This window comes from Dendrobates tinctorius, unplaced genomic scaffold (genome assembly GCF_039654945.1).
Source record: "Dendrobates tinctorius isolate UK_male_01 unplaced genomic scaffold, ASM3965494v1 ptg000103l, whole genome shotgun sequence".
NCBI classification, from domain to species: domain Eukaryota; kingdom Metazoa; phylum Chordata; class Amphibia; order Anura; family Dendrobatidae; genus Dendrobates; species Dendrobates tinctorius.
In genome coordinates this window covers 45,695,003-45,708,548 of record NW_027361771.1, presented here as the reverse complement: position 1 = coordinate 45,708,548, position 13,546 = coordinate 45,695,003, and the positions used below count along the sequence as shown (strand labels likewise).

At 49.0% G+C, this 13,546-nt stretch overlaps 1 protein-coding gene across 3 annotated transcripts in view; it reads right to left on the bottom strand.

The window, feature by feature from the left end:
* The window catches only part of LOC141100128 (uncharacterized), an 80,490-nt gene extending 75,198 nt beyond the window's left edge, over window positions 1-5,292 (bottom strand). For 2 of the 3 annotated variants that reach the window (XM_073588384.1, XM_073588383.1), the window contains exon 1: window positions 5,049-5,291. The gene's annotated coding sequence lies outside the window, so the exon portion shown is untranslated. Of the gene's footprint in view, window positions 1-5,048 lie in introns of all 3 variants that reach the window. The other variant, XM_073588385.1, reaches the window with a different exon arrangement.
* Window positions 5,293-13,546: the final 8,254 nt, after the last annotated feature.

The following is a 13,546-nucleotide window of genomic DNA, read 5'->3' as shown; positions in this document are numbered from 1 at the left end:
TCTGTAGTATACATGTATAGGGGCAGGCTCCTGTGTATATAATGTAAGGGGACTATATAGGGAGCTTGTATACACACACTTCTGTAGTATACATGTATAGGGGCAGGCTCCTGTGTATATACTGTAAGGGGACTATATAGGGGGCTTGTATACACACACTTCTGTAGTATACATGTATAGGAGCAGGCTCCTGTGTATATACTGTAAGGGGACTATATAGGGGGCTTGTATACACACATTTCTGTAGTATACATGTATAGGAGCAGGCTCCTGTGTATATACTGTAAGGGGACTATATAGGGGCTTGTATACACACACTTCTGTAGTATACATGTATAGGGGCAGGCTCCTGTGTATATACTGTAAGGGGACTATATAGGGGGCTTGTATACACACACTTCTGTAGTATACATGTATAGGAGCAGGCTCCTGTGTATATACTGTAAGGGGACTATATAGGGGGCTTGTATACACACATTTCTGTAGTATACATGTATAGGAGCAGGCTCCTGTGTATATACTGTAAGGGGACTATATAGGGGCTTGTATACACACACTTCTGTAGTATACATGTATAGGGGCAGGCTCCTGTGTATATACTGTAAGGGGAATATATAGGGAGCTTGTATACACACACCTCTGTAGTATACATGTATAGGGGCAGGCTCCTGTGTATATACTGTAAGGGGACTATATAGGGGCTTGTATACACACACTTCTGTAGTATACATGTATAGGGGCAGGCTCCTGTGTATATACTGTAAGGGGACTATATAGGGAGCTTGTATACACACACCTCTGTAGTATACATGTATAGGGGCAGGCTCCTGTGTATATACTGTAAGGGGACTATATAGGGGGCTTGTATACACACACTTCTGTAGTATACATGTATAGGGGCAGGCTCCTGTGTATATACTGTAAGGGGACTATATAGGGGCTTGTATACACACACTTCTGTAGTATACATGTATAGGGGCAGGCTCCTGTGTATATACTGTAAGGGGAATATATAGGGGGCTTGTATACACACACTTCTGTAGTATACATGTATAGGGGCAGGCTCCTGTGTATATACTGTAAGGGGACTATATAGGGGGCTTGTATACACACATTTCTGTAGTATACATGTATAGGAGCAGGCTCCTGTGTATATACTGTAAGGGGACTATATAGGGGCTTGTATACACACACTTCTGTAGTATACATGTATAGGGGCAGGCTCCTGTGTATATACTGTAAGGGGAATATATAGGGAGCTTGTATACATACACCTCTGTAGTATACATGTATAGGGGCAGGCTCCTGTGTATATACTGTAAGGGGACTATATAGGGGCTTGTATACACACACTTCTGTAGTATACATGTATAGGGGCAGGCTCCTGTGTATATACTGTAAGGGGACTATATAGGGAGCTTGTATACACACACCTCTGTAGTATACATGTATAGGGGCAGGCTCCTGTGTATATACTGTAAGGGGACTATATAGGGGGCTTGTATACACACACTTCTGTAGTATACATGTATAGGGGCAGGCTCCTGTGTATATACTGTAAGGGGACTATATAGGGGCTTGTATACACACTCTTCTGTAGTATACATGTATAGGGGCAGGCTCCTGTGTATATACTGTAAGGGGAATATATAGGGGGCTTGTATACACACACTTCTGTAGTATACATGTATAGGGGCAGGCTCCTGTGTATATACTGTAAGGGGACTATATAGGGGCTTGTATACACACACTTCTGTAGTATACATGTATAGGGGCAGGCTCCTGTGTATATACTGTAAGGGGACTATATAGGGAGCTTGTATACACACACCTCTGTAGTATACATGTATAGGGGCAGGCTCCTGTGTATATACTGTAAGGGGACTATATAGGGGCTTGTATACACACACTTCTGTAGTATACATGTATAGGGGCAGGCTCCTGTGTATATACTGTAAGGGTACTATATAGGGGCTTGTATACACACACTTCTGTAGTATACATGTATAGGGGCAGGCTCCTGTGTATATACTGTAAGGGGACTATATAGGGGCTTGTATACACACACTTCTGTAGTATACATGTATAGGGGCAGGCTCCTGTGTACATACTGTAAGGGGAATATATAGGGGGCTTGTATACACACACTTCTGTAGTATACATGTATAGGGGCAGGCTCCTGTGTATATACTGTAAGGGGACTATATAGGGGCTTGTATACACACACTTCTGTAGTATACATGTATAGGGGCAGGCTCCTGTGTATATACTGTAAGGGGAATATATAGGGGGCTTGTATACACACACTTCTGTAGTATACATGTATAGGGGCAGGCTCCTGTGTATATACTGTAAGGGGACTATATAGGGGGCTTGTATACACACATTTCTGTAGTATACATGTATAGGAGCAGGCTCCTGTGTATATACTGTAAGGGGACTATATAGGGGCTTGTATACACACACTTCTGTAGTATACATGTATAGGGGCAGGCTCCTGTGTATATACTGTAAGGGGAATATATAGGGAGCTTGTATACACACACCTCTGTAGTATACATGTATAGGGGCAGGCTCCTGTGTATATACTGTAAGGGGACTATATAGGGGCTTGTATACACACACTTCTGTAGTATACATGTATAGGGGCAGGCTCCTGTGTATATACTGTAAGGGGACTATATAGGGAGCTTGTATACACACATCTCTGTAGTATACATGTATAGGGGCAGGCTCCTGTGTATATACTGTAAGGGGACTATATAGGGGGCTTGTATACACACACTTCTGTAGTATACATGTATAGGGGCAGGCTCCTGTGTATATACTGTAAGGGGACTATATAGGGGCTTGTATACACACACTTCTGTAGTATACATGTATAGGGGCAGGCTCCTGTGTATATACTGTAAGGGGAATATATAGGGGGCTTGTATACACACACTTCTGTAGTATACATGTATAGGGGCAGGCTCCTGTGTATATACTGTAAGGGGACTATATAGGGGCTTGTATACACACACTTCTGTAGTATACATGTATAGGGGCAGGCTCCTGTGTATATACTGTAAGGGGACTATATAGGGAGCTTGTATACACACACCTCTGTAGTATACATGTATAGGGGCAGGCTCCTGTGTATATACTGTAAGGGGACTATATAGGGGCTTGTATACACACACTTCTGTAGTATACATGTATAGGGGCAGGCTCCTGTGTATATACTGTAAGGGGACTATATAGGGGCTTGTATACACACACTTCTGTAGTATACATGTATAGGGGCAGGCTCCTGTGTATATACTGTAAGGGTACTATATAGGGGGCTTGTATACACACACATTTCTGTAGTATACATGTATAGGGGCAGGCTCCTGTGTATATACTGTAAGGGGACTATATAGGGGCTTGTATACACACACTTCTGTAGTATACATGTGTAGGGACAGGCTCCTGTGTATATAATGTAAGGGGACTATATAGGGGCTTGTATACACACACTTCTGTAGTATACATGTATAGGGGCAGGCTCCTGTGTATATACTGTAAGGGTACTATATAGGGGGCTTGTATACACACACATTTCTGTAGTATACATGTATAGGGGCAGGCTCCTGTGTATATACTGTAAGGGTACTATATAGGGGGCTTGTATACACACACTTCTGTAGTATACATGTATAGGGGCAGGCTCCTGTGTATATACTGTAAGGGGACTATATAGGGGCTTGTATACACACACTTCTGTAGTATACATGTATAGGGGCAGGCTCCTGTGTATATACTGTAAGGGGATTATATAGTGGGCTTGTATACACACACCTCTGTAGTATACATGTATAGGGGCAGGCTCCTGTGTATATACTGTAAGGGGACTATATAGGGGCTTGTATACACACACTTCTGTAGTATACATGTATAGGGGCAGGCTCCTGTGTATATAATGTAAGGGGACTATATAGGGGCTTGTATACACACACTTCTGTAGTATACTTGTATAGGGGCAGGCTCCTGTGTATATACTGTAAGGGGACTATATAGGGGCTTGTATACACACATTTCTGTAGTATACATGTACAGGAGCAGGCTCCTGTGTATATACTGTAAGGGGACTATATAGGGGCTTGTATACACACACTTCTGTAGTATACTTGTATAGGGGCAGGCTCCTGTGTATATACTGTAAGGGGACTATATAGGGGGCTTGTATACACACACATTTCTGTAGTATACATGTATAGGGGCAGGCTCCTGTGTATATACTGTAAGGGGACTATATAGGGGCTTGTATACACACATTTCTGTAGTATACATGTATAGGGGCAGGCTCCTGTGTATATAATGTAAGGGGACTATATAGGGGCTTGTATACACACATTTCTGTAGTATACATGTACAGGAGCAGGCTCCTGTGTATATACTGTAAGGGGACTATATAGGGGCTTGTATACACACACTTCTGTAGTATACTTGTATAGGGGCAGGCTCCTGTGTATATACTGTAAGGGGACTATATAGGGGGCTTGTATACACACACATTTCTGTAGTATACATGTATAGGGGCAGGCTCCTGTGTATATACTGTAAGGGGACTATATAGGGGGATTGTATACACACACTTCTGTAGTATACATGTATAGGGGCAGGCTCCTGTGTATATACTGTAAGGGGATTATATAGTGGGCTTGTATACACACACTTCTGTAGTATACATGTATAGGGGCAGGCTCCTGTGTATATACTGTAAGGGGACTATATAGGGGGATTGTATACACACACCTCTGTAGTATACATGTATAGGGGCAGGCTCCTGTGTATATACTGTAAGGGGACTATATAGGGAGCTTGTATACACCCATCTGTAATATACAGTGTAGGACACGTCCAGTACCCATCATACGATGAGAGACAATGACACACAGATCCCAGCGGTGGAGCAGACACTGCAGCAGGAGGTGCCGGCCGCTCCGGGGGCCACAGCACACTATAACAGACAGGATGTAATGGAGGACACAGCTTTATGTCAGCACAGTCGGGACAATACGTACAGTGAGCAGTCACAGAACCAGCACCGACTCCCGCCCCGGAAGTAATCCCCTCCGCCGGGCCAGTTCCTGATGGTCTCTTTGGAAACGCTGCAACTTCTGTGAGGGATTGGCTGCTGCCTGCGAGAGCCGCACAGTGCGGGCCGTGCCCGGAGCCGCCATGGCCGCCGTGCTGATAGCATTGTCAGCCGCTGCTGCGTGTGTGATGGGTGGGAAGGGGCCCCAATACTCAGTGCTGATAGGACGGGGCCCCAATACTCAGTGCTGATAGGACGGGGCCTTATTAGTCAGTGGTGGTGGTAAGGGGCCCCAATACTCAGTGCTGATAGGACGGGGCCCCAATACTCAGTGGTGATAGGACGGGGCCCCAATACTCGGTGATAGGACGGGGCCCCAATACTCAGTGGTGATAGGACGGGGCCCTATTACTCAGTGGTGGTGGGAAGGGGCCCCAATACTCAGTGGTGATAGGACGGGGCCCTATTACTCAGTGGTGATGGTAAGGGGCCCCAATACTCAGTGCTGATAGGACGGGGCCCCATTACTCAGTGGTGATAGGACGGGGCCCTATTACTCAGTGGTGGTGGGAAGGGGCCCCAATACTCAGTGGTGATAGGACGGGGCCCCATTACTCAGTGGTGATAGGACGGGGCCCCAATACTCAGTGGTGATAGGACGGGGCCCCATTACTCAGTGGTGATAGGACGGGGCCCTATTACTCAGTGGTGGTGGGAAGGGGCCCCAATACTCAGTGGTGATAGGACGGGGCCCCAATACTCAGTGCTGATAGGACGGGGCCCCATTACTCAGTGGTGATAGGACGGGGCCCTATTACTCAGTGGTGGTGGGAAGGGGCCCCAATACTCAGTGGTGATGGTAAGGGGCCCCAATACTCAGTGTTGATAGGACGGGGCCCCATTACTCAGTGGTGATAGGACGGGGCCCCAATACTCAGTGGTGATAGGACGGGGCCCCAATACTCAGTGGTGTTAGGACGGGGCCCACATTATTCAGTGGTGGTGGGAAGGGGCCCCAATACGCAGTGGTGATAGGACATGTAGAGCCCCTCACATAACACCATATATAACGTATGTATACTAGATGTGCACGGTCCAGCTGTGGCTGTAATGTGGACACGTTTATTATTGGACATGATACCTATATTTCTCCTACAGATGTGCAGCAGGTTCAGAATTCAGATGAGGATCTGCCATGTTTCTGCTGGGCTATATGGTGGGTGTCTGTACCACAGTTGCATCGCAGCATAATGCAGGTAAAGGTGGTGATTAGTGATAAGCGAGTATACTCGTTACTCAAGATTTCCGAGCATGCTCGGGTGTCCTCCGAGTATTTTGGGCGTACTCGGAGATTTAGTTTCTGTCGCCGTAGCTGCATGATTTGCGACTGCTAGACAGCCTGAATACATGTGGCGAATGCTGGTTTGTTAGGGAATCTCCATATGTATTTAGGCTGTCCAGCAGCCGCAAATCATGCAGCTACGGCGACACAAACTAAATCTCCGAGCACATACTCTGAGATCACCCGAGCATGCTCAGGAAAACTCAAGTAACGAGTATACTCGCTCATCACTAGTGGTGACTAGACGACTCACGAGGTACCACAACAAGTCAAAAAAGATCTTACTGGTTACGACATTTGCTGCCGTAGCGCCTCGCATGTCACAATGGGACACCGTTCACTTGCCTTATGCTGCAATGTAGCAGCAGCATAGAGCGATCTTTGGCCACACAAAGTATCTGCGTACCCAGGCCTAAAAACACTGGCCAGAACGAGGCTCCAGCAGGCATAGGAGCCACTTCTGTACATTGTAATTCCTGTGAAAGAAGAGGAGATGCAGAACTGGCTGTAGCTTCACTAACCAAGACCCCTGTAAGAATAGTCTTCTGTCCTCCGCCATATACAAATCCTCATTGATAGGCGAGCGTAGACCTTCCTCGGAGCCTCCTGCAGTGCAGCTGCTATGGCCCCTCATTTTGATTGACGTGGATGACGTTCCCTATGTCACTCACATATCAGTAAATCTTGTGGTTGCTTTGCTTACATAATGTGTGTCACATGTAGGGAAAATGGCTGGGTCCTATCCTAAATCTGGTCATACACATTAGGTAGCTGTCAGACATCCAAAGTTTCTGTCTACAGCCATCCCTGCCAAATTCAAGAAACAGTTCTGTAATCAATATGGACTTATAGTGCAGACTCTCAGCTTTAGTTTGAGGGTATTCACATCATAATTAGGATTTATGAATTACAGCTCTTTAATTTGTAGCTGCCTCTTCATGGCGGGGCCAAACAGTCAAATACACCTTCCCATCTGCTCAGTTTCCATCTATATCCACCCTTTTCTTTCTCTATGGGGCCAGATCTGTCAATCAAAGAAGAAGTGGGCATAGATAGAGGGGAAAACAAGCAGGTGCGAAGGTGCAGTTAAATGATCGGCCACGCCATGATGCGCCGAGCATCTGTACTTGGTTTCAATTCATTCTGTTCTGACAGAGTTCCTCTATGGCCTGGATCACACATCCGTTTTTCAAAATCCGTCGTTTTCCGTTAAAAAACGCATCCGCCATTTTTTTGGCGGATCCTTTTTTTGTCCCATAGACTTCCATTAGCGGCTACCGCGGATCCGTCAAAAAAAGGATCCGTTTTTTCACACTTGGCGGATCCATGCGGTTGCCAATAAACGGATGTTTGATACAGGGCTAAGATGTGCTTGACTCTTACTAAGTCATGTGCATCTGACAAGTGTGGTATGCCAAGCAACAAATCTTACAACATATTAAGATTTTTGGCATAAGGCATGCCATAGCTTATCATGAATTAGACTTTTGTATGAGGCCCATTATTTTCTATGGAGCAATATATGGGACTCATTATACTGTATGGAGCATTGTATGGCGTCCATTATTCTGTATGGAGCCCGGGGCCCACAATAACATGGAGCCGACCCTGATCACACCTCTCCTTTCTGCCCATATTGGCAGAGCTAGGTAAAACTATAATGAAAGCGCCATAAATTGTGAAACTGTTTCACAACACTGCTTTGTGTTAATAAAGAAAAACCGTTGTATTAAAATAAGCAAAAAGGAAATAGTTTTAAGTATAGAGGACTAATTGTTAGGGTTGCGGATTGCATTGAATATAAAATATGTGTGATCACAACCAGGGGTCCACTGTGCAGAGATGGTATACTGGTGCTATGCAACAACGGACAGCGTGTAGTAAACCGCTTGCTGGACACCGGCGGGAGCCACTGACCCGGTGTAGTCCGCAGAACCCGCTGCCGAAGACTGTTAAACCTCACAGGCTACGGCTAGAGGAGCACTAGGGTGTGGTCACAGGACACTGCTTCCGAGACACGAGAACAGTGCCCCTCTAGATCCACTAGCGACCGGAACCGCTACTGAGGAGTGAGGGAAAGTTCCCCCTGGAACCCTGTGCCCTACTAACCGTCACAGAGCGCAGCAACCATTAGACCACCGCTCTGAGTGAGTACTGCGTCTGCACATGCGGTCGCCACTAACTAGCATGATGCTGGAAAGCACACTAACTGTGCACAGCGCCGTGCAGACGAACGCTGCTACACATGCGGTACTGTGGTGCTTGTGCTGACTGGCGCCCACTGGCGCTAAGGGATGAGAGCTGAAAGCACTGCAGCGCTAAGCAGTACCAGTACTAGGTGCTGACTCTACTCTGTGACCCTAACTCATACACAACCGAGGAAGGGGAGTAATAATGAGTCATTCACCTGTCTCATACATTCATCATCATCACTCACACACACACACCACTATAACCATAAGAGTTAATCTCTATCATAGCGCATGGCGGGGCAGCCATGCGAGGCTTTTATAGCCACAACCTTCCTGATGGTACAATCAGAGCAGGAGCAGGACCTGAGCATGTGACCTCCGATCTCCAATGAGAGATCGTCCCACGGGCATGCTCAGTGGACCGAAAGGAGGACTTAGTCCCTGGAGTAGCTCGCTGCTGACCAGCATGCATTGCTATAGCTGGACCAGAGGTGGCAGCAGTAACCAAACCCACAGTGCTAGTCTGAGCAGAGCACCGGGATCGACGAGTCTGCTGAGCAGACTCCTCTGCAGCCGGAGAGGAATGGGAGACCGCAGAAGGCAAGGCTTGGGATTCCTGCTGTGCAGCGACAGGAACCCGATGCCTAACATTATCCCCCCTCCTCTCTGAGCCTCGCTACGCTCAAATGCCGCAATGAGAAGTGGAGTGCGGATGTTCTCCACTGGCTCCCAAGTCCGATCCTCTGGGCCAAGACCCTTCCAGTCCACCAGATAAAACTTTTTTCCACGTACCACCCTGCACCTCACGATGGCATTAACCTCAAACTCATCCGAGGACAAGTCTGATGTCCCGACAGATGACTCGGAGAACCGGGACATGTGGACTGGCTTATGGAGGGACGCATGGAAGGTGTCAGTGATAGCCAAGTGTGGCGGAAGTGCCAGACGGTAGACCACAGGATTGATCTGCTCAAGGACCTTGAAGGGGCCAATGTAGCGAGGTGTGAACTTAGTGGACTCGACCCGCAGCCTGATGTTACGGGCAGAGAGCCACACTAAGTCGCCAAGAGCAAAGGTCGGAGCTGGCCGCCGATGCATGTCAGCGGAGACCCTCATTCTCTCCTTGGAGACCCGGATGGCATCCTGAGTGTGATCCCAAATGTCACAAGCCTCCACCGCCCAGTCTGCCACCCTGGAATCGATGAACGACACGGGCATAGGGACAGGGATGCGCGGATACTGGCTGTAATTAAGGAGGAATGGGGTCTGGCCGATGGAATCGGCCACAGCGTTGTTCAAAGCAAACTCCGCCCACGGTAGCAGGGATGCCCAGTCATCCTGCTTGGCCAAGACAAAATGTCGTAGGTATGTGACCAGGGTCTGGTTGGCTCTCTCTACCAACCCGTTCATCTCGGGATGATAGGCCGAGGAGAGATTTAGCTCAATGCGGTCACTATCTTGTCTGGCATTCCATGCAAGCGAAAGACATGTTTAATGAACAACGCTGCCAGGCCACGTGCAAAAGGTAGCCGCGAGAGTGGCACCAGGTGCACCATCTTGGAGAAATGGTTGGTGACAACCCAGATAACCAGGCTGCCACTGGACTTGGACAGACCTACCACGAAGTCCATGCCAACCATTTCCCAGGGCCTGTCCGCCACTGGCAGGGGGTAAAGTAACCCAGTGGGCCTTTGCCGAGAAGACCTGTTCTAGGCGCAGGAGACGCATGCCCGAATGTAGTCTCCAACGTCCCAGGCCATATGCTGCCACCAATATGTTCTCGCCAGGAATTCAGTTGTCCGCTTCGTCCCAAAGTGACCGCCCACCCTGGACGCGTGAGCCCAAGAGAGAACCTCCGGTCGCAGATGGGCGGAGACAAAAGTCTTGCCCGGGGGCACTGACTCGAGCGACCGGAGCCACAGTCCTCAAGCTCTCGGATGGGATGATTAGCTGAGGCTCAGTCTCCTCCTCCTCCAACGACACCACGGACCGAGAGAGAGCATCGGCCCGGACGTTCCTCTCACCGGACAGATAATGAAGGGTGAAATGGAATCGGGAGAAAAATAGCAACCATCTGGCCTGGTGAGAATTTAGCCGCTGGGCCGTTTGCAGGTATACCAGATTTTTGTGGTTGGTGAATACCTGGAAGGGACAACGGGCCCCCTCCAGGAGATGTCTCCACTCCGAGAAGGCCAACTTCATTAACAGCAACTCTCTGTCCCCGATGGAATAGTTCCTCTCTGCTGGTGAAAAGGTCTTAGAGAAGAAACAACATGAATGCTTCCGACCTTGAGCGTCCTTCTGATAAAGGACCGCTCCGGCACCGACGGAAGAGGCATCCACTTCCAGGATAAAGGGTTTTATCCACATCTGGACAGTGGAGGATAGGAGCGCCAGTGAAATGAGTCTTGATGGAAGAGAAGGCCTTGGAGACCTGTTACGACCACACTCTGGGGTTGGATCCCTTCTTGGTGAGAGAGACCAAGGGAGCCACCAAGGTGGAGAAGTGGGGAATGAACTCGCGATAGTAGTTAACGAACCCCAGAAAGCGCTGCACCGCTTTAAGGGAGTGGGGTTCCTGCCAGTCCACTACCGCCTGCAATTTGGCAGGATTCATAGCCAAACCCTGGGCCGAGATGATATAGCCCAGGAAAGGCAAGGACTCCTGCTCAAACAGGCACTTCTCCAACTTGGCGTAGAGGGAGTTCGCCCGTAAGCGGTCGAAGACCTTGCAAACCTCTCTCTGGTGGGAGTCCATATCTGGAGAGAAGATAAGGATGTCATCCAGATAGACCACCACCGAGGTGGTGGTCTATCTCGAAAGATATCATTTATAAAGTCTTGGAAGACGGCTGGAGCATTACAGAGGCCGAAGGACATGACCAGATACTCATAGTTGCCATCCCTGGTGTTAAAAGCCGTCTTCCATTCGTCCCCCTCACGGATACGTATCAGGTTATAGGCCCCCCGCAGATCTAACTTGGAGAAAATCCTCGCTCCACGCAACCTATCGAACCGTTCCAATATCGGGAGCAGAGGGTACTTGTTCTTAATGGTTATGACGTTAAGACCCCTGTAATCGATACAAGGACGCAGCTCTCCACTCTTCTCCTGAACAAATAAGAATCCCGCCCCAGCTAGTGACACCGACTTCCTAATGAACCCACTTGCCAGATTCTCCCTGATATATTGTGACATGGCCTCTGTCTCCAGGAGAGACAGGGAGTAGACTCAACCCCGGGGAGGCTCAGCACCAGGCAAGAGGTCAATAGGACAGTCATAGGGGCGATGCGGCGGAAGAGTCTCTGCCGCTTTCTTGGAGAACAGGTCCGCATACTGCTGATAGTGCTTAGGAAGCGAGGAAAGGTCTGCGGGGACCTCAGTGGAGGCAACCTGAACATACTCCCTCAGACATCTACCCTCACAGGACTTACTCCAACAAAGAATTCTCCCCAAGGACCACTCTATATGAGGGAACTCCTAGAAGAACCTGATCGATACCCTCGGGCATAATAAGGAGAGACAATGTCTTGTGGTGGAATGGAGACAGCGAGAGCCTTACTGGAGCAGTTTGATGGGGAATCTGTGAGGGTAGTGTCGAGCCGTTCACCACTCTGATGGTAACAGGATGAGGTAGCAAAATCAAGGGGATTGCGTGCCGTTGAGCAAAGGCTGAGGACATAAAATTGCCCTCTGCTCCGGAGTCCACGCAAACCTCTACCACCAGAGTGGAGGGACCGAACTCTAGTGTCCCCTTGAAGGACAGCTTGGAGGATGAAGTTCCGGTGTCTAGTAGGCCTCCTCTGACTACCACTAGACGCGGGCGTTTCCCGACCACTGTGGGCACCTGTTAGCCAGGTGACCAGGCTGTCGACATTGGAAACGAGCGGAACTTGGAGCCCGTGCGAGACACCTCCATGGCTTCAGGAGGCTCAGACACCCGATCGGAGGATTCCAGGGGTTTAGAGAAGGTTGGGGCCAACCTAAACCTCAGTCTGGACTGGGAGCGCTCCAACCCTCGCTTCGTGAAATGGAGGTCTATACGGGTGGAGATGGTGATAAGCTTCTCCAGAGTAAAGGGAACCTCCCTGGTGGCCAGGGCGTCCTTGACATGTTCTGCCAAGCCTCTCCAAAACACTGGTATAAGCACCTTGTCTGGCCATTCCAGCTCGCAGGCCAGTGTCAGGAACCAGACGGCGTAATGGCTGACTGTGGAGGATCCCTGCGCCAGTGCCAACAACTGGAGCGCGGTATCATGTGTGACCCATGGCCCCAGAAAGACCTGTTTCAGGGAGACCAGGAACTGGGAGGCACTCTGTACCACAGGGTCACCAGGCTCCCACAGTGGAGTGGCCCACTCCAGTGCCCTGCCCGACAGGAGGGAGATAATAAATCCCACCTTAGCCCACTCAGAGGGGAATCGCGTAGCCAGCAGCTCAAGCTGAATAGAGCACTGGCTCATGAAACCCCTGCAGGAAGCGCTATCACCCGACAACTTTTCGGGCAGCGGGATACGGGACAACGTCGAGGCAGGGATGGACGTGGAGGCGCAGGAGACAGCCTCTACGGCTTCCTGAACAGCAAATGCAGTAACATCTGCAGCTGAGGTTGACCGCTCGAGAGCTGCCAACCTGCCCTCCAGCTGCTGGATATATCTCTGCAGACGCTGATCGTCCGTCATTGCTAGCCAGACCCTGGCGCTATGATGTTAGGATTGCGGATCGCACTGAATATAAAATATAAGCAAGTGCGATCGCAACCCAGGGTCCAATGTGCAGAGATGGTATACTGTTGCTATACAACAACAGACAGCTTGTAGTAAACCGCTTGCTGGACACCGATGGAGAACCACTGACCCGGTGTAAAAGGAAGCGGGCTCTGTTACTGCACAGTAAAACTTCACAGGCTACGGCTAGTGGAGTGCTAGTGTGTGGTCACAGGACACTGCTT